We start from the raw sequence: 20,473 nt of genomic DNA, 5'->3' as shown, positions 1-20,473 counted from the left end.
AGGACTGGGACCTTCAATTATTAATGCAGCCACGCCCACGATTTTTAATATGTTTTGTGTGTAAAAATTTTGTGCAGCTACTTATCTTTTTTAGTTCTAAAAACGGTGTTCTAAACCTTCCTTTTAGCTCTTAATTCTTAGTGTAGTAGGTAGTTCAAAGGCTTAAACAGACATATCCGCTGGGAGAGAGCCACTTCTTTGGCCAAAGGTGAGATTTTGCACAAAACTTAGTCTTACTGCTGACAATAAGTGACATTTTTATTTTTATAGGCTAATAACTTACTCTAAATAGAACATGATGCTCTCTCCCAGCGGATATGTCTGCTTAAGCCTTTGAACTACCTACTTACTACACTAAGAATTAAGAGCTAAAAGGAAGGTTTAGAACACCGTTTTTAGAACTAAAAAAGACAAGTAGCTATCCAGAATTTTTACACACAAAACATATTAAAAATCGTGGGCGTGGCTGCGTTTTAGCTGATTCAGCAATAATTGAAGGTCCCCAGTCCTTAATATCTTAATATACCTGAGAAAGTTCCAAACCTTAGCCGGAAACCGTTGGCCTTTTCTCTCCCTAACCGATAACATAACCGATAACAATTGGGTACTGTTTTATTAATCACCACAAACCCACCACCTTATGTTGTCATGGAAACAATGTTGTAGCTTATTCATTCGCCTACACAATAGTATCAGCAGATTTTCTTAGAATCATAAGATATTTACATTTAAGTACAACTACTCACACATTAAATATTTTTTGGTATTCTACTCTTTAGACTGGATGCACTTTCTATGTGATGGTTCTAATTTCTACTAAGATTGATAGACTAGCAGGAGACTCTCTAAAAATAGTCATTGCCTCTATAATGATATTAGTGATATAGAATGACGCGCGGGCAATCTCGTCGGGTTGTTAGCTTTACAATGGGTGGGTTGTTAGCTTTAGTGGGCTTTACAATGGAGCTTTACAAAGGGGTGGGTTGTTTGGTATGCTAACAACAATGATAGTTACATTTACACATCTGAATGTTTTGACAATGATAGGTTGTTACCAAAACAAATTGGTAATTACAGTGTGTAGGAGATTTAGTGAAGTTTGTCTCAGAAACATTGGAAACAAAGACACGAGCATTGCTATTTGCAAACGGAATCAGCAAGTTTTCAGGATCGTTCCATCAGCAATTACAGTACTATCGCAGCCACTTCAATTTTGTAGTAAGTCTGCATGGACACCAAGTACAGATATGTTCATGTACATTTTAGGTGATGGACTCATCCAAGTGAAGAACTCCTTGGTGACTACTGCAAGCAATTTCATGAGAATGAACTCTTCTCAACAGGATCCAGTAGCACTTCAGATTAATCTCTACTACGACGAGCTTGAACTTTGCAACCCATTGGGTTCACGGCGGAAAAAGCACAAAATAGGTATTCTAGTTTATGTGTGCATGTGCTTGCATATACATAGTCATTAGTGATTATTAACATGCACATGTTTAGGGGCATTCTATTGCCGATCAGATACACTGCTGTGGCACAGTTTGGGATTGATCACATGCTGAAGCCAATCATACAAGATTTAAAGAAGCTAGAATCAGTACGTATTTATACTCTAGGTACACCATACATGTACCTAGCTACTACACATGTGTTGAATTATGTACATAATTAATTTGTGTTTTACAGGCAATTGGTGTGGTGTGCCATTCCGTGGGTGTTGTTTCCGCTGACAATCGGTGGCTTCAAGGAGAGTGCTTCTGCATTTAGATTCTGTCGACATAGTGCGTCAGATATTCAAACCAAGGTTTGTTTTTAGTCATGTACTTGTCACAAATTAGTGACTGCATGCACCTCCCTTTTTCCTTCTGTTTAGCGTAGTGTCGGATCATTGTGATCTTTTGGAGCGTGATGACTTGACAAATGCTGATCGACACCACTATTCTATTGTTAACAGACGTGCCTTGTTAGATACGCTGGATTTTTTCAGTGTCTCTGGCATCTTGGAAGGCGCTCTTCCATTAGAAGTCAAGCTCATGCCGTACATAATTATGTAAACTGGATCATACTCTATATAAGCGTTGCGTAACCTCTTGGTATCAGGTTTATATGGAAGACTTTTCACCCTCGATATACAATTGAGAGGGTTTCAAGAAGTTGATCTTCAGATTCTAATCTGCATCCACATGGTAAAGCACACATCTATGTGGTGTGTGTGGTTGGTCCCTTTTGATGCGTACTCCTTGTTTCATGTACCTACATGTAGCTATACGTACATTATGTCACATTGTAGCACAATACTATTAGCTACGTGCTAGCTAGAATATAATTGCTACATTCAGGTTTATAATTCCACAGCAATGCCCCTTGTCATTGGTCACTTGACAATGAGCACTGGGGAAACTTTTTATGCCTTTTTATGCCTTCTGGACATAATGGATATTATCTTTGTGGAGCATCAGCATGTGGTGACCTGGAGGCTCTAATTAGTGACCACCACTCCACTTTTATGGAGCTCTACCCACATGCGTCAATCACTATGAAGATGCAATATGCCAAGACTTTTGTTGGAGTGAGTCTGATGTTAATGTTTGTTTACATGTAAAGTGTACAGTTGTAACTGCACTATTCGATCATGTAAACTGATACTTGAGTTGGACCACTTGTCAACACTGGACTACACGATTCGAGGCCAAGCATGGGAAATTTCACTAACATTTGTTATTCACTCGCATTATTCACTCGCATTACAACTAATGCTACCTTTCATTAAATCGTGACACGGTCCAGGTACATTATATTATAGTATAATTGTATACATGTACGTACAATAGCTATAGGGTACCGTGGAACATGCAATTGTCTGTTCGTCTTTATGTTGAATGTTGATTGCAATGAAGGTATTTAAAATACTTTTCCCTCTCTTCCACTGTGGATGTCGACATCTGTAAGTCAACAAAGATGTGTGACATGCCCTAGCTGTCTCTAATGGTACAAAACACCTTGTGGATTGATTGTCAAAATTGAAGATGAAGACCCTCTGATTGGAAATATTCACAGCATACTTATGTCCGGTGAAAATGTCTTTTTAAATCTGGATATATAAATCTGGGTGTGGATATGGACATGGATTTATAAATCTGGGCATAGATATAGGCATAGGCATGGACTGAGCATAGCATAGATATAAATCTTGGCATGGATTTATAAATACAGACATGGATTTATAGATATTATCTGGACATGGAATACAGACATGCACTGGGTGTCACAGCAACACCGGGGTGTCGATTTTTCTGGTGCTACTGCAACACCGTGGTACTCTAGTAACACCATGGTGTTATACCAATACCAATACCAATTACGGGTGTTGCTACAACACCAGGTGTCAAAAGAAGTTTAAATTGCACCACAATGGTGCTACAAGCACTCTAGTGATGTGTTAATTGACAAAAATAATTATTGTACACCAGCACAAACTGTACCTAAGGATACAGAACCCCTAAGGATACAGAACTGAGAAGGTAAAGTAGTAGAAATATTTGGGCAGTGATACAAGCTGGTAACTAATTTTTGCCGAACAAGATAATGTTGACGGGAAGATGAAGAGAACGAGACAGTATATGCATGATAGTGTTAAAGAAAAACAGTATCCATCAGTTCCATTTCATATATCTATGCTATGCTCAGTCCATGCCTATATCTATGCCAAAATTTTATACATTATATATCCATGTCCAGATTTATAAATCCACACCATAATCCACACCATATCCATGTCCAGATTTATATATCCATGTCCAGATTTATATGTCCATGTCCAGATTTATATATCCATGTCCAGATTTATAAATCCAATCCAAGTCATATCCACACCCAGATTTATATATCCATGTCCAGATTTATAAATCCATGTCAGATTATATATCCACACCCAGATTTATATATCCATGTCCAGATTTATATAATCCACACCCAAGATGTCATGTGACACTCATGTGATAGTTTACAGCACATGGCTAGTCTCAACAACTTAGTCCAAGGAAGGATGGCCCAAACACCAACTACTTCTACTCAAAACCTAACAGTGAATGTAAATGCCCTCTCGAATGCAGCCTCAGACAGTACCAGCAGCTCACAGTCTCCTGTATCAGCGACCAGTCGTGATGGTACATATGCTGTTATTTCGGCAGCCAGACGTTTTGTCGGAGGAGGGAAACTATACATGCTCTTGTAGTGTCAATTTGGCATAGATGTAGAAATGTAGAAATGTAATTAGAAATGTAATTATACTCTCATTTCATTGGTCTATATAAATTTTTTCACAGGGGCATTTCATTGGGTTTAAAATCACATGACGCATGCAGGTGGCCACAAGGCCCCCGAGAATTTACAACCGCTGTATAGTTTGTGGCACATAAAATTGGTATAATTATGTAAAAACACATGCATCTTTTCTTGTACATGTACAGTTACATGATGTATATACATGTACAAACTGTAGGTCAGTGAACACTATTCTGCCTTCTTACCTGAAGAGGAGAAGAAGCAATGCCAGTGGAGGAGGAGGGAAAAAAAAACCAAAGTCCAGCATTATGATCGAGATATTATTTGCATACCGGACGAATATGATGCGAGCGGAAAGTTTCGAGCTAAATTGGCATCATCTGGTTTGGTTGGCAAGCTTTTTGTGGAAGATGAGATCTGTTCCGTTTTCAGTAAACCTATGGGAGGGAGAATGGACTTTCCTTTTATCTATCTCCAAGCAACAGGTGCAGGGTCGCGGACCCTAACAGCTCCTAACAGCTCCTTCAGTATCACCATCGTTCAGGTGGACTGCTCCACAGGTAGCGATCAAGCTGTTTATATAATGGCCAAGGACAAACTCATTGACATGTACGAATTAAGTGTTATGAAGAGTATAAAAATTATAGCACAGTTACAAATGTGTCTGTAATTGTGTAATTAAGAATTAGCTTACACTTGTCATGTGGTATTATATATAATATATGATAGTACTTAGGAAAAGGGCGGCATTATTCATTTTGCAGTATAAGCAAAAACGTCCAAAAATATGCACTGCACTATACATACATCCATCAAATTCCAGATTTTTTCATAGACACGCAGATTGACACCTCCCCTAGCTGTGCACAAAGTTTTAGCGTCTTTCTTTCCAACCGAGGGAGCAGACAGCTACATAAAGAGACTTTTTTACTTCCAGTCTACGGTATTTACGTTGTCGTGACACGGAGATTTTCTACTAGTTTACGGAAATTACCGTAAAAATATATTTTTTGAAGATGCTGCAGCTGCGCTCTAGTTTCTGCTTAGTTTCTGCTTAGTTACAGAAACCAGGCTGATTTAAGCCACCTCTTCTGCGAAGAAAATAACCAAGCCAAGTGCCGATTACTGCCTGGATGATGAAGACTTCGATAGAGAGAGTGGAGAGGCTCCACCTGCAGGGCAACAGATTGCCCACACTCTTGCACGATTGCCACCATTGCCACCACAGAATCCAACAGGGTGTGACTTCTCGACCAGACAGAGCACGACAGAATATAAACGTTTTTAGACGGGTGTTCGGGACACAACGGTATCCTCTCCCAACGACGTCCTTGAATTTAGGAGTGACTGCAGCGATAGGACTTGATCATTCTTGGCAAACTCAGTGCAAGCATGAGCGTGATTGGCGGTTTGGTGGGCAGACTTCGCAGACTTCACAAACACGTAGACACACCAAGGTCACGTTGCGTATGCTCGTTGCGTATGCTCATCAAGGGTGGCCAATATGTTCTTCAATGTTCTTCAATGTTCCGTTTCTTGCACACAGTTGGTAAGAAATAATAATAACATCAACACATAAAAATTAGAAAAAAGAGGATGAAGAACCTGGCCAAGACAAATGGGCTTGTTCCTAGGGTACATGGTAACAAACACCGCCTACCAAAGAATACCCTATCCCACGAGGACATTAAGGAAATTGTGGTAGGTATAACTTAAGTACTATTATTGAACACCGCAAAAAAGCACATTTCTCACCAATTACACCGAGCGTTCCGAGATACAGCGGCACTGATATCAAGCTGCTTGTCGAAGCGAGGCAGTACCAGAGTTCCACAATGGCAACAGGAGGAAGGGCGTCAGCATACACAACATTCTGCAGGTCTCCTTCCTGCAGTTGTGGTGATGAAACCCATGTCCGACCTGTGCTGGCACGTCCAGCCAGCAACACAGCGCTGGAGCCACAAACAGTGACATAGAGAAGTCGTCAGCACTACAGGTGCGTGACACCATTCTAACAACAGTACATACAATAATTATTATTGTTATGCAGGAGTACCTGGATCACTTGTAGTACACCAAGCAATGTAAGGAGTCTGTGAAGAAGCATTAGGTATTCTTACTGCTCCTCCACTGAACTCCTCCACTGAACTGCTGTGTTCCTCCTAACTCTGTGGATATTGAGGCACACTACTCATTTGATTTTGCACAGCAGGTACTTTAGTGCATTTGAATTCCTCTATCAACACACACACACACACAGTACCACCACGTGTGAGCATACACACGTACACAACAAAACAAAATTACCCTCGCACACACAGAGCTTAAACGGGGTTAGTACATTATACTCAAGCCAGTGCCTATTCCTCTATCAATAATAATTACTTATACACACACACACACACACACACACGCACAGTACCACCACGTGTGAGCTTACACACGTACACAACCTCGCACACACACAGCTTAAACGGGGTTAGTACATTATGCTCAAGCCTAATTACTTATACACACACACGCACAGTACCACCACGTGTGAGCTTACACACGTACACAACAAAACAAAATTACCCTCGCACACACAGAGCTTAAACGGGGTTAGTACATTATACTCAAGCCAGTGCCTATTCCTCTATCAATAATAATTACTTATACACACACACACACACACACACACGCACAGTACCACCACGTGTGAGCTTACACACGTACACAACCTCGCACACACACAGCTTAAACACACACAGCTTAAACGGGGTTAGTACATTATGCTCAAGCCTAATTACTTATACACACACACGCACAGTACCACCACGTGTGAGCTTACACACGTACACAACAAAACAAAATTACCCTCGCACACACACAGCTTAAACGGGGTTAGTACATTATGCTCAAGCCAGTGCCTATTCCTAATAATTACTTATACACACACTCACACAAACACACACACACACACACACACACACGCACAGTACACACACGCACAGTACCACCACGTGTGAGCTTACACACGTACACAACAAAACAAAATTACCCTCGCACACACACGGGTCGCACACACACGGGGTTAGTACATTATGCTCAAGCCAGTGCCTATTCCTCTATCAATAATAATTACTTATACACGCACACGTGTGAGCACACGTGTGAGCTTACACACGTACACAAAATTCCCTTAAACGGGGTTAGTACATTATGCTCAAGCCAGCAAGCCAGTGCGTATTCCTCTATCATTACTTATACACACACACACGCACAGTACCACCACGTGTGAGCTTACACACGTACAGGGTTAGTTGCCTACTCCTCTATCAATAATAATTACTTATACACACACACACACGCACGCACAGTACCACCACGTGTGAGCTTACACATGTACACAACAAAACAAAATTACCCTCGCACACACACAGCTTAAACTCACTTATTTTTGTTTTGTCCACAGGTCCACTATCCGTCCAACCCTCTCCAACCTGGTCCTGCCCTTTTTGGTCTCCAGAACGAGGCTTTTCCACGCCAGGTGTTCTTCTTAATTGATGAGTCTGGAGATTGTGAGAAGGGGGCAAACGTCTACTCCACTACTACTTTGAACACCATGGTCTAGGTACGTATTGCGTGCACTCATAGTATTTATTGTATAATTGACTGAGATTCAATGTGTTAAAATACTGTGTGTGAATTAGTATTATCCTTTAATACGCAAAATTAATTATTATACACACGTAAACATGGATTATTGTAGGTGAGAAGACTGACAACTGTGTCGGACAGAACAAAAACAACTATGTTCTGTCGTACCTTCTTTGGAGAGTGATGACTGGCAGACACACACAGATCACACTCAGCTTTTTAGTGGTCGGACACATTAGTGGTCGGACACATGAAGTTCGCTCCTGACTGGAGTTTCGGACTTTTTAAGAGGCGAGGACTGACATTGGCTGTCTCCAAAACATCGTAGATGACTGGAGTTTCGGACTTTTTAAGAGGCGAGGACTGACATTGGCTGTCGTAGATGTTGTCAACAAGTCTGGCAGGTACATGTCCAAACAGAAGTGTTTTAGCAGTGCTGAAAGTGTACATACATTTGAGTACACAGTACATACTACATAATTAACACAAACTTACATGGTTCCAGATGCAACACAGCCCAACTGGTAGCAGAGGGGACCATTGTACCAACCTACGACTTCTTGATTCCTCACTTCAGGAAACTGATCGGGGGCCACCACTTCAGAGTACACTGCCGGGGTAGTGTTCATGAAGCAGAGGGTAGACGAGGCAACAGAGGTGGAGCACTCCCTATTGAAGGAAGGGAAGGGTTTCCTGAGATTATTGAGCTATCGGCACAGAGACAGTGGTATCTGCTATGTCAATACTGGCAGCCCAACTATTACAACCTATCAGTTTATTCATAATTATCTACTTGCAGTTTTGCCCTGATGCTGCCAAAGATCTTACCTGTCCTCGGTCCCCAAGCCAACCAGTCACCACAGTACCACTCTCACCACCATCAGTCTCCTCATCTCCAGCTCCTAAAAGAAAACGAGTGTGTGGTGCAAAGAGCAAAGAGCCTGGCCACAACACTAGGACCTGTCCAACGCAAATGTCGACTTAGAGACGCTAACACTGAGCACTGTTTACTATATTTATACTTGTATACAGGACACAGACTGTTCTACAACCTCATCTTTAATAAGATTATAAACGCCCTGTCCCCAAAGTAGTGTTACTGTATCAGAATTACTTTTTAACTATGAAACGGCAGGTAAAAATTTATAGTTTAGACTTACCTCATAGCCTCACTGCCTCTCTGAACGGTCTTCCAGCTATGTTGATTGTCCTGTAGATTGTCCTGTCCCAACTAAGTTTATTCGCTTGCAAGATGGTTACGTTACTGCATGAGGCTAGGCAAGTATACGGAGGTATGCGGTTAGTTGACAATGCGATTCATTGACGCAAAAATGGTATTTGTATGTGCGAGTTCAATCATGCAACGTTCATGCAACGTTCATTACAACTACAACTGTCCTCGCATTGAATTATTCAGGGTCGACATGAGAAAGCTCTCGACGTCATTGTTGGAAAGCATATCATCTTGCAACATCAGAAGAAAGTGCTTTTTGGTGAGGATTTTCAGCGAGTGAATATACGTCGTAGAAATCTTTTTGGAGATGCTTTTGCTAAGCCGCACTTTAATGTTTCGAAAATGCTCAAGATAAGATTCATTGGTGAAGAAAGTGTCATCGAAGAAAGTGTCGATGACGGTGGACCCCGTAGAGAATTTTTTCGGCTACTAATGAAAGAATCTTTCACCACATCTGGTTTGTTTGTTGGTTGGCCGAGCAATGTCGTACCCAAATACTACATTGTTGGAAGATACAAGGTGGTCAACCTCCACTTTGTTTTGCCCGAGCTATAGCTGAGTATATTGTGGAGGCAGATATTGAGGGTTAGTTAATTGTACGACAATTATTATAGCCTTTGACAATTTACTTTTGGCGACATAGTCGGATGTAAAAAAAACTTGGTAGGTTAGGTTAGGTATAGGTAGGTGGTAGGTAGGTAGGTGCTGAGCAAGTAAAGACGTGCATGGCCTAGCCACCACTCATAGCAGCCTCGGCTCAGTCATTGGTAACGTCACAGTAACGTCACAGTAGTATCATCAGTAGTATCATTGTACTTAACTTGCTCGCTCTATAAGCACTTAACTACCCCCTCTCAGTATTATTACCCTGAGCGCTCACCTAAGCTCTAAAGTAACGATAACAAGAGTAATAAAAGCTCCAATTAAATCTAGTGATGCGTATCGATCCAAACATTGCCGTAACTAGGGGGTGGGTGTTTATTAGATAAAATGCTTCAATGGTGCCATACAATGGTGAACATACAAACAGTGCTGTCACGCTTTCGGATCGTCCGGATCGTCCGTGATATACACGAGTGAAGCTAAGTGCTTCATTTGGGGAGTGTCCGATCAATTGTTGTATTCCATCACTCACGGCATCACTCACGGCCTCGATGATTTTACAACTTAAAAGTGGTCCTGCTTCCGGGAAGCTTGTTTTTCCTAAAAACGTTAAAACCTGGTCTCTAACCAAAGTATTGCTGGCAGAATCTAATGTTTGGGACAGTTGTATGGCGAAAAGAAGCTGATCGGCAAGTTTATGAGGAGATGAGGAGAGTGTCCCATTTTTGTGAGGAGAAGGCTGAAAAACCCCAAAGAGGCTCACTAAGATGAACCAGAAGATGGGCATCAAAGTGCACTCAGGAAGAAGCTCAACAAAATCCTTTAGCATCATTTCTGCAACATCAAAATTCGAATGTGAATGGAACACACGAAGTGATGAATATAAAGTGGAGGTAGAAAACTAAGGAGAAGGGGTAGAGAATAAAACAGGAGCCAAGAACGAAACTTTCCAAAAATTGCGGTGTTTTAGAAGACTTCGAGGAAAATCATGAGGAGGACGGACGTTGGTTGGTAAAGCTTCTGTCAATCTCCATCAGCTTTTGTTTACTGATATAATACGGAGAGTGTGGTCCATTTCCCCATCAAACGTTTGACAACACCCTCAAGCTGAACAACATGCTTGAATGTGTGCTTGTAGTCAACGGGAGCCGTATCAACTAATGACGTTAAAAAACACTTACTCCTTTAATTCCATCCGCTATCGAGTTTTCTCGTTCCGCCTTAGCAGCAGCTACTTTCATGGACTCTGTGGTTCTTAGAGCATAGAGCTCCAGTAGGGTATGTCTGAGTGTAGATGTGTGCACGAAGGGCAGCCACTTTTGCCACTTTTGCCATTAAACTGGTTTACAAAAGTCTTCCAGATGGGTATTCAGCTTGTCTATAAAAAAAATGTTCGAAAATAAGTGGCATTTCTGGCTTGCAGGCTTGCAACCCATAGAAGGCACGTTACCGCACGTTACCACATTATGTTTAAGCATTCGCACACTTGGTGCTAAGTTAATCACAGAAATGAAAATTGGCCAAATCGTTATCCGTTGTCCATGAAGACTTAAACGGGGAAACTATGTCAGTTTTGAAAATCACTCCAATAATACCGTCTTTTGTGAGGTTGTGGGATTTATCTTGTTCCAGTTATCTGTGTTATAAAATTATAAATTATCTTAACCCTTTAATTAAAAGTGAATATTTGCATATTTTGTTTAAAAAATTTATAACTCGTGTATTAAAAACACTTGTAACAAAGTTCCACAGGTAGAACCGGACCTGTCGCATCCATGGACTCCATCATCGTTGCCTAGCAACCAACCACCACCCCACAAATAACAATTGTTAAATTCACAATTATGTACACAAACAATATTGTATGATGTTACGAAGTGACTGAAAACATGATATAAGTGTTCAGAATGTTCTCACGGTGACATGGCTCACTCATCACTCATCATGATCTGCGGTTCTAACGACAGACGCCCTTTTCCCGGGAAATATTTTCTTCACCTACTCACCTACACACAGGTTTACAAGTTCAATGGTGGCTCATGATGTTCACTGTTGTACTAACTAGCCTCCCTATAGTGAAGCTATCAAGACTACAAATGCTACTCTATAGTGACTTACCAGGTTCAGGAAGATCAAGTGCGTCGGATTCTCAGGCTCTTTTTGTTTTAGTTTGACCTCTGAAAGGAAACTTCCTACTTACCTAGCTCAGTCACTGTCCTCTCACTCTACAAGGCCATAGGCCTCACTCTCTAGCTTCCCTAGAACCTCCCTGAGGTTGTACTACGAAGATCTTGTAGCAATTATAAAACGGTCACTTTTCTTTCGACAATTCTGATCGAACCGTACCTCGAAGCAAAATATTAAAAATACCACGTGGAAGAACAGCTCAATACACATGTGCTGGTACCTGCAGCGTGCGCATAGCTCCAACACAGCGTGCACAATGATTTTTTGAAATTTATCAGTAGCCATGCCGACTATAGTCGGCTAAAGCGGGGAACGGGGAAAGGGTTAAGACAAATTAATAAGCCATAAAAATTAGATGTGTTGGAAGGTGGAGCAAGAATGATGCTGTTCGGCTCACTTCGTTGACAATTGGACGATTGGCATCTTCGATTGTTTGGAAGCCTATCACCACAACAACGGCGAAATCTGGTGTAGCCATCGTTAAAACGGAACGCAAACTTGAGGAGATGGTACTTAGTAGTAGGGAGTTTATTGTCAACAGGTTGGAGTAGCATAACCATTGTGGTGAACGAAACCCTGCACATTCGTTTAAATTCTAATAGTGACAGTAGACACCCAACACTGTCCCAGGGTATAGTAGTTGGCTCATAGACAGTAGTTGGCTCATAGACAGATGGTCGTCCCTGTAAAGATTATCATGTTTACATGCATGCATGCTATAGTTATAATATTATAATTATACTCACTCTGATTCATCCTCATCACTTGATTCGTGGTCCATCATCGTCATCATCGTCATCATTTGGTCCTTCACTTGGTCCATCATCGTCATCACTTGATCCATTTGGTCCTTCACTTGGTCCATCACATTGTCATCGCTTGGTCTATCCCGCTCATCACGTCCATCATCGTCCATCATCGTCATCGCTTGATCCATCATCGCTTGATCCATCATCGTCATCATCACGTCCACTTGGTCCATCATTGTCGCTTGATCCATCGCTTCCTCCATCACCTAGTCCATTATCACTTTCATCACAGCTGCATAATTATTATGGTGCAGCCACAGCCATATAAATAGATAATTATATACACATATGCATGTAATATCACCTGGACTGGGCATCTTTATGAAGGGATCGGGTAGCTGGGGTATCTCCTACAGGTATCTCCTATATGGTCCTCTCATTGGAGGGCTGTCTTGGATATCCATTTCGTGATTAGCGTGATTAGCATACAGCACAGGTCTCGTGGAATTAAGACTGTGCATTATATAGATCAGACGTGTGTGTGAATGACACCCTTGGTCAATTTAATTGTCAAGAATGCTACCTCACAGACTTCTGATTGATACATGTGCTCCATGCTTTCAAGCTACTAGCTATCCCGTCTACCAGCCCAACATGTCCAAGTCTAACAGATCAAGAAAGAAATATCAGACTGAGTGTTATGATCCCTTATGCTTTACTTGTGATCTTTTATAATTATCACAGATGTGTCAGTTATGTGCAACCAGACTTTTATAATTATCACAGTGTGTCAGTTATGTGCAACCAGACGTCAAAGCCACCAAGCCAAGCTGAGTATGAGTATTACAGGAAGAACATCTGAATTTCCTGTACTTCTTGAAATACAGGATCTGTGTGTATCCTGCTGATTTCCTCTCAAGTAAAGTCATGAATTTCATAATGGAAATGCTATGTATAATGCTGCTTTTCGGTAGTGGACATGCCTACACATACCCCGGCATGTCAGTATCTACTTGACACATGTACACATACCCTGTACTACAGGCATCTACTTGACATGTCATATGGTACACTGCAGATGGCATGTCGGTCTTCTATATTTTATCTACTTGACATGTCATATGCATACCCTGTACCACACGGCATGTCGGTCTATATTTTATCTACTTGACATGTCATATGCATACCCTGTACTACACGGCATGTCGGTCTATATTTTATCTACTTGACATGTCATATGGCCTACACATTTCATCTACTTGACATGTCATATGGCCTACACATACCCTGTACTACACTGCAGATGGCGTGTCGGTCATCTACTTGACATGCCTACACATACCTTGTACTACACAGCCACAGCCAGAGTCAACAGTTAAGAAGCTCAAAGATCTGTGCCGCAGCTTTGGATCGTTTTAAGAAGCTACACAGCTACACCATCTCAGCCAGTAGATGGACCAGGGATTCCCTCACAGATGCTAGTACACTCCTCCTCCTAGCGATCAGCACGACTGATTTTATAAGTGCACTCGTCATTACTAGTTCCAGTTTGACCTATTCACAAAAAGTCTGCAATCAGAATCGAAGGACATTATTCAAGCTGTGTCCGACCTAGAAACAATGTGGACAAATACCATGATGAGTGGTTTACTGAAATTACACAAATGTGCACACGCATTGCTCCATCACTACCAAGAATATGTTAGCTCAGACACCAAAGTGCGTGATTACCATCCCCTCTGAGATGGACCCAATTCAGCACGCCGGCTGTCACTGGCCTCTGCTTGCGCTAAGAGTTTCTTGCGAACAGTCGATAAACTAGGTGATGCGGTGACCTTCCCAGGGAATCAAGAAAAGCAACGACACGGTCAACAGGCACTCCCAACGTCTCTATTGTTCACCCTATTGTTCACCCTACCTCATACGAGTTCTCTTTTCCCGGGAACTGGTCATCATACTCTGTACGCTGCCTGTCACCTTCTGCTCAGCTAAACGATCATTTAGTGGCCTGAAGAGATCAAGCATGGGAAACAAACGCTTATCATCTACACAGAGACATTGATATTGACATACCTGAAGTAATAGAAGAGTTTGCTAGTTTGCTAGAGTTTGCTAGATGCCGCGAATTGATGATGACTAGTTAGCAACGCTGTGTCGCTGTGTTGTAATTGTAGCCTACAAATTCAATGTCAATATACCTATTATAGTTAGTGCATGCATATAACAATTATTCTTCGGATACGAGATTAAAAGCAAAGTAAGCAAGCAAAGTAAGCCACAAATACTGTGCACCATCTAGCACCATCTAGAAACCGGTAGGCGTGACCGACAAAAAAGGGTGTGACACCGGAAGTGGGCGTGGCTCCAAATTTCGCGCGATCCAATCATTACGGTACCTTAGAATGTAACTCTTCCGGGATTCCAGCTTGATATTCTTCGGTAGAGTTGGTAAAACTCCTGTGAAAATAGCTACATGCGATCCCTTACAATCCATACTCGGCCTTGCTTTTAGCGGTGTAAATGGCTGAGTAAATGGCTGAGCTCAGTATCATCTAAGCCTAGAAAATCAAAATCAAAGGCACTGAGAGCGGAGAAAGAATTGAAGATGAAGAAGATACAGAAAGCAGATCAGCTAAACAGATCAGCTGAGAAACGGTATCAAGAGTTGCGAGGAAAGGACCGTCAGGTACCGTAAAACCTCGATTTAAAGCGACACTTTTAAATAATAACGTTTTGCAAAAGTACAACATGCAGTTTTAATGTACACACACAAAATTAATTAAAGTGCTATAATTAAGCACTATTATGTCCAAGTGTCGCTTATTTAATTTAGAGGGTCGCCTTAAATAGAGTAACAAACAACCTAATAAGTGTATAAGTATGCAACGCTAGTGAAACTAGCTACTATAGCAAGTACCAGTTCTTGTAAAATTAAGTCCACCAATCCAGTACTAGCAGGCTACACCATCTGTACCAAACCGGTCTGGAAGTTTACGCATTCATATTGGATGATAGTTCATATTGGATGATAGCACTTTGTATCGGCAGTGGACGTATGGTGTTCAAGAATCGCTTCGCTTTGATGTTTGGGTCAAAAAATTTGATTCGCAATCAAAGCTGAAGCTAGTATCTTGAGTTCGTTAAATACACATTTAAATACACATTGTTTTGGGATTAGTATCAACATGAGAGCGCTGGTTATGTCTTACATTAGTGTTGATGGGCCACTGCACAAAGCTCTTTCTAACGGTACATTTGACCTTCACCATCGAACAGTGATCGATTGCTTACTTACTTAGCCGCTTTGGAATATATTCATCCTAAAAAGGTTTTACATAATGATGACAACATAATGATGATAATGATGACAACATCGTCTTGGGTACCACAATATAAGGCGTTGATTTTGGGAAAGCGTGTTTTGTTTATGCTGCTCATTCCTACCACTTGAATGAAGAACTTGAATGAAGATGAGAAAGCTGAGAAAGCTGAACACAAAGTAAACCATACCCATTTCTCTATACCCATTTCTCTAGGAAAAATATTTAAGGTGAACAGTGCTACTATCAAGTCAAATAATTTTGGTGTATTAATCAAGCGATGTCTTGCATTTTTTTTATTGCTGGCATTGAACAACTTTCACTTGATTTTGATTAGGGGCATTGAACAATAGGGGCATTGAACAACTTTCACTTGATTAGACTATTAAAAATTAATATCGGCATGCATGCGAAGTGGTTGTATATTATTTGAGCATAATAGGTTAATTGTCCATGTCAACTATGAGGGATTAGCCTAGCCAACTCGCGTGTTGATCCCCAGTCTCGCACTTTGTGGCATATAATATAGGTACCTGTGATGGTTAGCTGTAAAACCAGCGTGTGTGTTGACCCAATAAAAAATAATTATTAATCGTTTAATCATACAATTTTTTGCATAAAATCTTGTGGTCCATACCTAAGTTTAGAGTTCATCACGATTGGAAAGTCCACGTTTAAAAAATCTAAACAAAAATTTGTTAAATCAAATGACCTACTAGTCATCTAACTTAAAATGTACAGAAAATTGGCCACAACGACAACGAACAGCACCACGTACTTCCAACAGGAACCTGCCCACATTTTCGTCCACGACCTCTTTAGAGGGTTGTGGATAAAGGTAAGATCTGAGTGAGTAGATAAATGTATAGTAGGCAAGTGTTAGTGGCTGTCAATCACTGCTGCACTTACTGGACGGCAAGATCTTCAACAGGGACCCAGGACGACTCGCTCAATGGATAGCCTGACCACTTGACTAAATACTCAGCATATATTCATAACCTGTAACATTTATACAAACCAGCATGATACATCTATGTACAAACTGACTGCAATAGACTGCAATATAGACTGCAATATACTATGATGATTATGATGAAAGAATGATGAAGATATGTTCTATTTGGAAAACCCCAGGATAACTTATTAACCCTTTCCCGGCTTTAGCCGTCATATGACGGCAGCGGTAGTGATAATTTTCAAAAAATCGTTGTGGGCGCTATGCACACGCTGTAGGTACCAGCACATGCGCATTGGGCTGCTCTTTCACATGGTATCTTTAATATCTTGCCTCGAGGTACACTTTGTGCAGTACTGTCGAAAGAAAAAAGTGACCGTTTGATAATGGCTACAAGATCTTCGTAGTACAACCTCAGCGAGGTTCTAGGACAGCTAGACAGTGAGAATAACGATACTTATGGCCTTGTTGAGTAAGAGGACAGTGACTGGGATCATACCAAGAGAGGAAACTACTTCTCAGAGGTCAAGCTATAAACATAGAGCCTGAAGAGCCGGAGGAAGAAGCTCCTGAGCATGAACCAAAGTCCTGGACCTTGTAAGTAACTATGGAGTATCATATGTAGTCTGGATAGCTTCAGTATGGTATGCTTAGTCTAGTTAGTACACAAGTGGACATCATGAGCCACCATTGAACTTGTAAACCTGTGTGTAGGTGAAGAAAACATTTCCCGGGAAAAGAGCGTCTGCCGATACGACCTCGCAGAGAAGTTTCTGCTGATCCTGATTGAACCATGTCACCGTGAGAACATTGAGAACACTTACTTAGTGTTATTAGTTACTTCATGCCTTCATACAATATTCTTTATGTTCATAATTGTGAAATGTGTAAAAAATCGTTAATTAGTGGGGGGGTGGTCAGTTGCTAGGTAACGATGATGATGTCATGGTACCCCCAGGATCTGGGCTACCTGTAGGAAATAGTTGCAAGTGATTTCAATGCATTGTTCATGAGATATGTATTTTTAAAGAAAAATATGTATTTATTCTGTATTTTGTTTTTTTAATTAAAGCCGGGAAAGGGTTAACTTATGCTAAGAGAGTTGAGAAATGCCTGATGCTTATGAGTTGCTCACGTGCAATTGACAGGATGTCACATTACTTTGTGCACAGTTTTTGTGTACAGGTAATCGCAGTAGATGCTTATGACTGATGTGTCATGAAACACATTTTATTATAACTATTATTAGAGTAAATTCGGTATGTCCGCAACTGTGTGTTCATTGCGACAGGCCACGCCCACGCGTTGCTGTGGCAGTCAAAGATGGCGGAATTGCGTAGGTAAGAAAAGTGGAGCCTGAGAGGTCATCTGCCTCCATTCTGAGTGGTCCGGGTTCTAGTCGACTAGAGGCTGTAACTTACTTACTTTACTTACTTAGTCAAGTCAGATGAAACGCAATGAAATATGATATATTCATTGACTATAATTTCACACAGCTAACTAAGCTATCGCTGTGGCCCTGCAGTCTGTGCAGTCTGTGCAATAATTAAAAACACACACTACTGCACTTATGTACAACCTACTGGTTGTACTACTGGTTGTACTAATAGATGCAGAGGGGCGGATCCAGAGGTAGTTCGTTGGGTTCGTACGAACTACCCTTCCACTTAGTTGATACTTTATATTACACCTGGCTAGCTAGCTAGCTTACTGTCATGAAGCTTACTGTCATGACAATAGGGTACAAAGTTCTCTCTGCATAATGTGAGGGTGGGGCTGGTACTGTTTGGTGGGGCTGGTACTGTGGGGCTGGCTATATTGACTCATCCAGTGATAATTGAGCCTGGCCATGAATCCTAACAAAAGGTCTAGATTGCAACCCTCCTGGTTTAAGAACTGGTTTAAGAACAGTAAAGTTTCAGGTAAGGGAGAGTTCATGGCACTGCATACTGAATGATAGACACTGTATAGATAGACTTAATTATAATTGCTATAATAATTATATTGACTAATATAATAATCTAGAGCCAGTCTCCTCTTCAAGAGAACCACCAGCCACCACCGTCTCTCCTCCAGTCACAACCATCTCTCCTCCAGTCACAACTATCTCTCCACTGGAACCACCAGCCACTTCATCGAAGCAAGCAACGAGATCTGAGAAGAAAGTGCAATCACTATCCCAGAGCATGAGAAATTCCCAGAGCATGAGAAATGGCTTTGCCCTTATATAATGTTTTTGTTGAAGGGGGGGTTAATTAATGGTCATGGCATGTAAAAAATGGCATGTAAAAAGGGGCGTGGTCAGCCAAAAATTTCGGCGCTATGCGCCAAGTGACACTTCTTATCCGCGCAGCCAAGAAGTACGAACCCCCCTTCCCCTGAAATAGATGCAGAGCATTGAGCTTCACTCTGGGAGTAGGGATCAGCAGCACTGAAAAAGAAAGATGAAAGTTAAAGTAAAAGCAGACAGGAGATTGGAGTTAAGACTACGGCAGGCGCCGCTCGGATTGAAATTTATAATGAAGAAGGTGAATAATCATATGGAGATAGTTACGGGAAACATTACTAATTGAAACATTACTGTATGAAAGTTGAAATGGATCGGCCATAAGAATTTTAGTTGTGATTTCTATTGATTGGCAAGAAAGACGAGAGTAAGTTTAGCGACACCCTTTGACCAGGTGTCTCCTGTGCAAGGCGCTCAGCTTGTTGACTTGTACTGTTTGAGAAAAGTGTGATGTGTAGTACTGAGTAGTGTAGTACTGAGTAGAATTTATGAGCTGAATTTATGAGTTGTTCATCCGACTGTGGCTCTTCGGTGTTGTCTGTTTCTCTCTAGCTGCTCTGTGCTGCACACAGCGGGTGTTCATAGCTAGGTGCTCATAGCTAGCTTGTACGGTACGGTACGCCACACCTTCTTTATTGACTCGTACTGCCCCCCCGGGGCAGACATTATACATACATACATATAAATATATAAATCTACATGGGCCAGAATCAGGTAGTACGATTATTCGCCTCGCTTCCCGCTCCAGAAAGGTAGACAACACGCTAAGAAATATGAAAAAAGTTTCCATGTTTACAGAATTTGCTTGATGGGGATCAATAATATTAGTTAGAACATCAAGGAAAAGAATTCAAAAGGCACAGATTAGAAAATTTATTGACAACAAAACTTCGTACAGCACTTCAAACCGGATGTAGTGGAAGGGCAACAGTTGATGTTTTCATGAGAGATCTAAAAGCCAAAGTTTAGACTGACAAACTTTTAAAACACAGACTACAGAGATGTTCACACTACAGTGCTTCTAAGACAAGGTATGCAGCTGGTTGCAGCTGGTATATCATGTTATAAAGTTAGCCTATTAAGCCAACTAGTTGATAACAACCTATGTTTATAAGTTTTGTCTCAGTCAGACAGTGAAGATGAAATTATGCTGTAGCTGCTATATGCCAACAAGTTAGGCATGCGCTCATAAATGCGGTCATAAAAAAAATG

At 41.2% G+C, this 20,473-nt stretch overlaps 4 long non-coding RNA genes across 9 annotated transcripts; 2 read left to right on the top strand and 2 right to left on the bottom strand.

The window, feature by feature from the left end:
• Window positions 1-401: 401 nt before the first annotated feature.
• On the top strand, window positions 402-1,515 carry LOC135345743 (uncharacterized). Its single transcript, XR_010397868.1, has 3 exons — window positions 402-1,218; window positions 1,267-1,431; window positions 1,504-1,515. It is a non-coding gene; the product is annotated as an uncharacterized LOC135345743 (long non-coding RNA).
• LOC135345741 (uncharacterized) lies at window positions 1,516-8,571 on the top strand. Of its 5 annotated transcripts, XR_010397863.1 has the most exons (9): window positions 1,516-1,600; window positions 1,690-1,807; window positions 1,877-2,189; window positions 2,359-4,263; window positions 4,505-6,283; window positions 6,338-6,499; window positions 7,742-7,900; window positions 8,039-8,330; window positions 8,432-8,571. It is a non-coding gene; the product is annotated as an uncharacterized LOC135345741 (long non-coding RNA). The 5 variants fall into 5 exon arrangements; XR_010397866.1 differs by having other exon boundaries at window positions 1,882-4,263; XR_010397865.1 differs by having other exon boundaries at window positions 1,877-2,572.
• On the bottom strand, window positions 6,160-9,947 carry LOC135345744 (uncharacterized). The gene is made up of 7 exons (XR_010397869.1): window positions 9,087-9,947; window positions 8,755-8,828; window positions 8,422-8,595; window positions 8,095-8,362; window positions 7,721-7,838; window positions 6,344-6,455; window positions 6,160-6,277 (listed from the first exon to the last, which is right to left on the bottom strand). It is a non-coding gene; the product is annotated as an uncharacterized LOC135345744 (long non-coding RNA).
• Window positions 9,948-11,579: 1,632 nt separating this feature from the next.
• LOC135345802 (uncharacterized) lies at window positions 11,580-13,735 on the bottom strand. 2 transcript variants are annotated; one of them, XR_010397897.1, is made up of 4 exons: window positions 13,064-13,735; window positions 12,697-12,991; window positions 11,882-12,633; window positions 11,580-11,769 (listed from the first exon to the last, which is right to left on the bottom strand). It is a non-coding gene; the product is annotated as an uncharacterized LOC135345802 (long non-coding RNA). The 2 variants fall into 2 exon arrangements; XR_010397896.1 differs by having other exon boundaries at window positions 11,580-12,633.
• Window positions 13,736-20,473: the final 6,738 nt, after the last annotated feature.

The sequence above is a fragment of the Halichondria panicea genome, chromosome 12, assembly GCF_963675165.1.
Source record: "Halichondria panicea chromosome 12, odHalPani1.1, whole genome shotgun sequence".
Classification (NCBI taxonomy): Eukaryota; Metazoa; Porifera; class Demospongiae; order Suberitida; family Halichondriidae; genus Halichondria; species Halichondria panicea.
The sequence above is the reverse complement of the archived record's forward strand: the minus strand, read 5'-3'. Positions and strand labels throughout refer to the sequence as shown.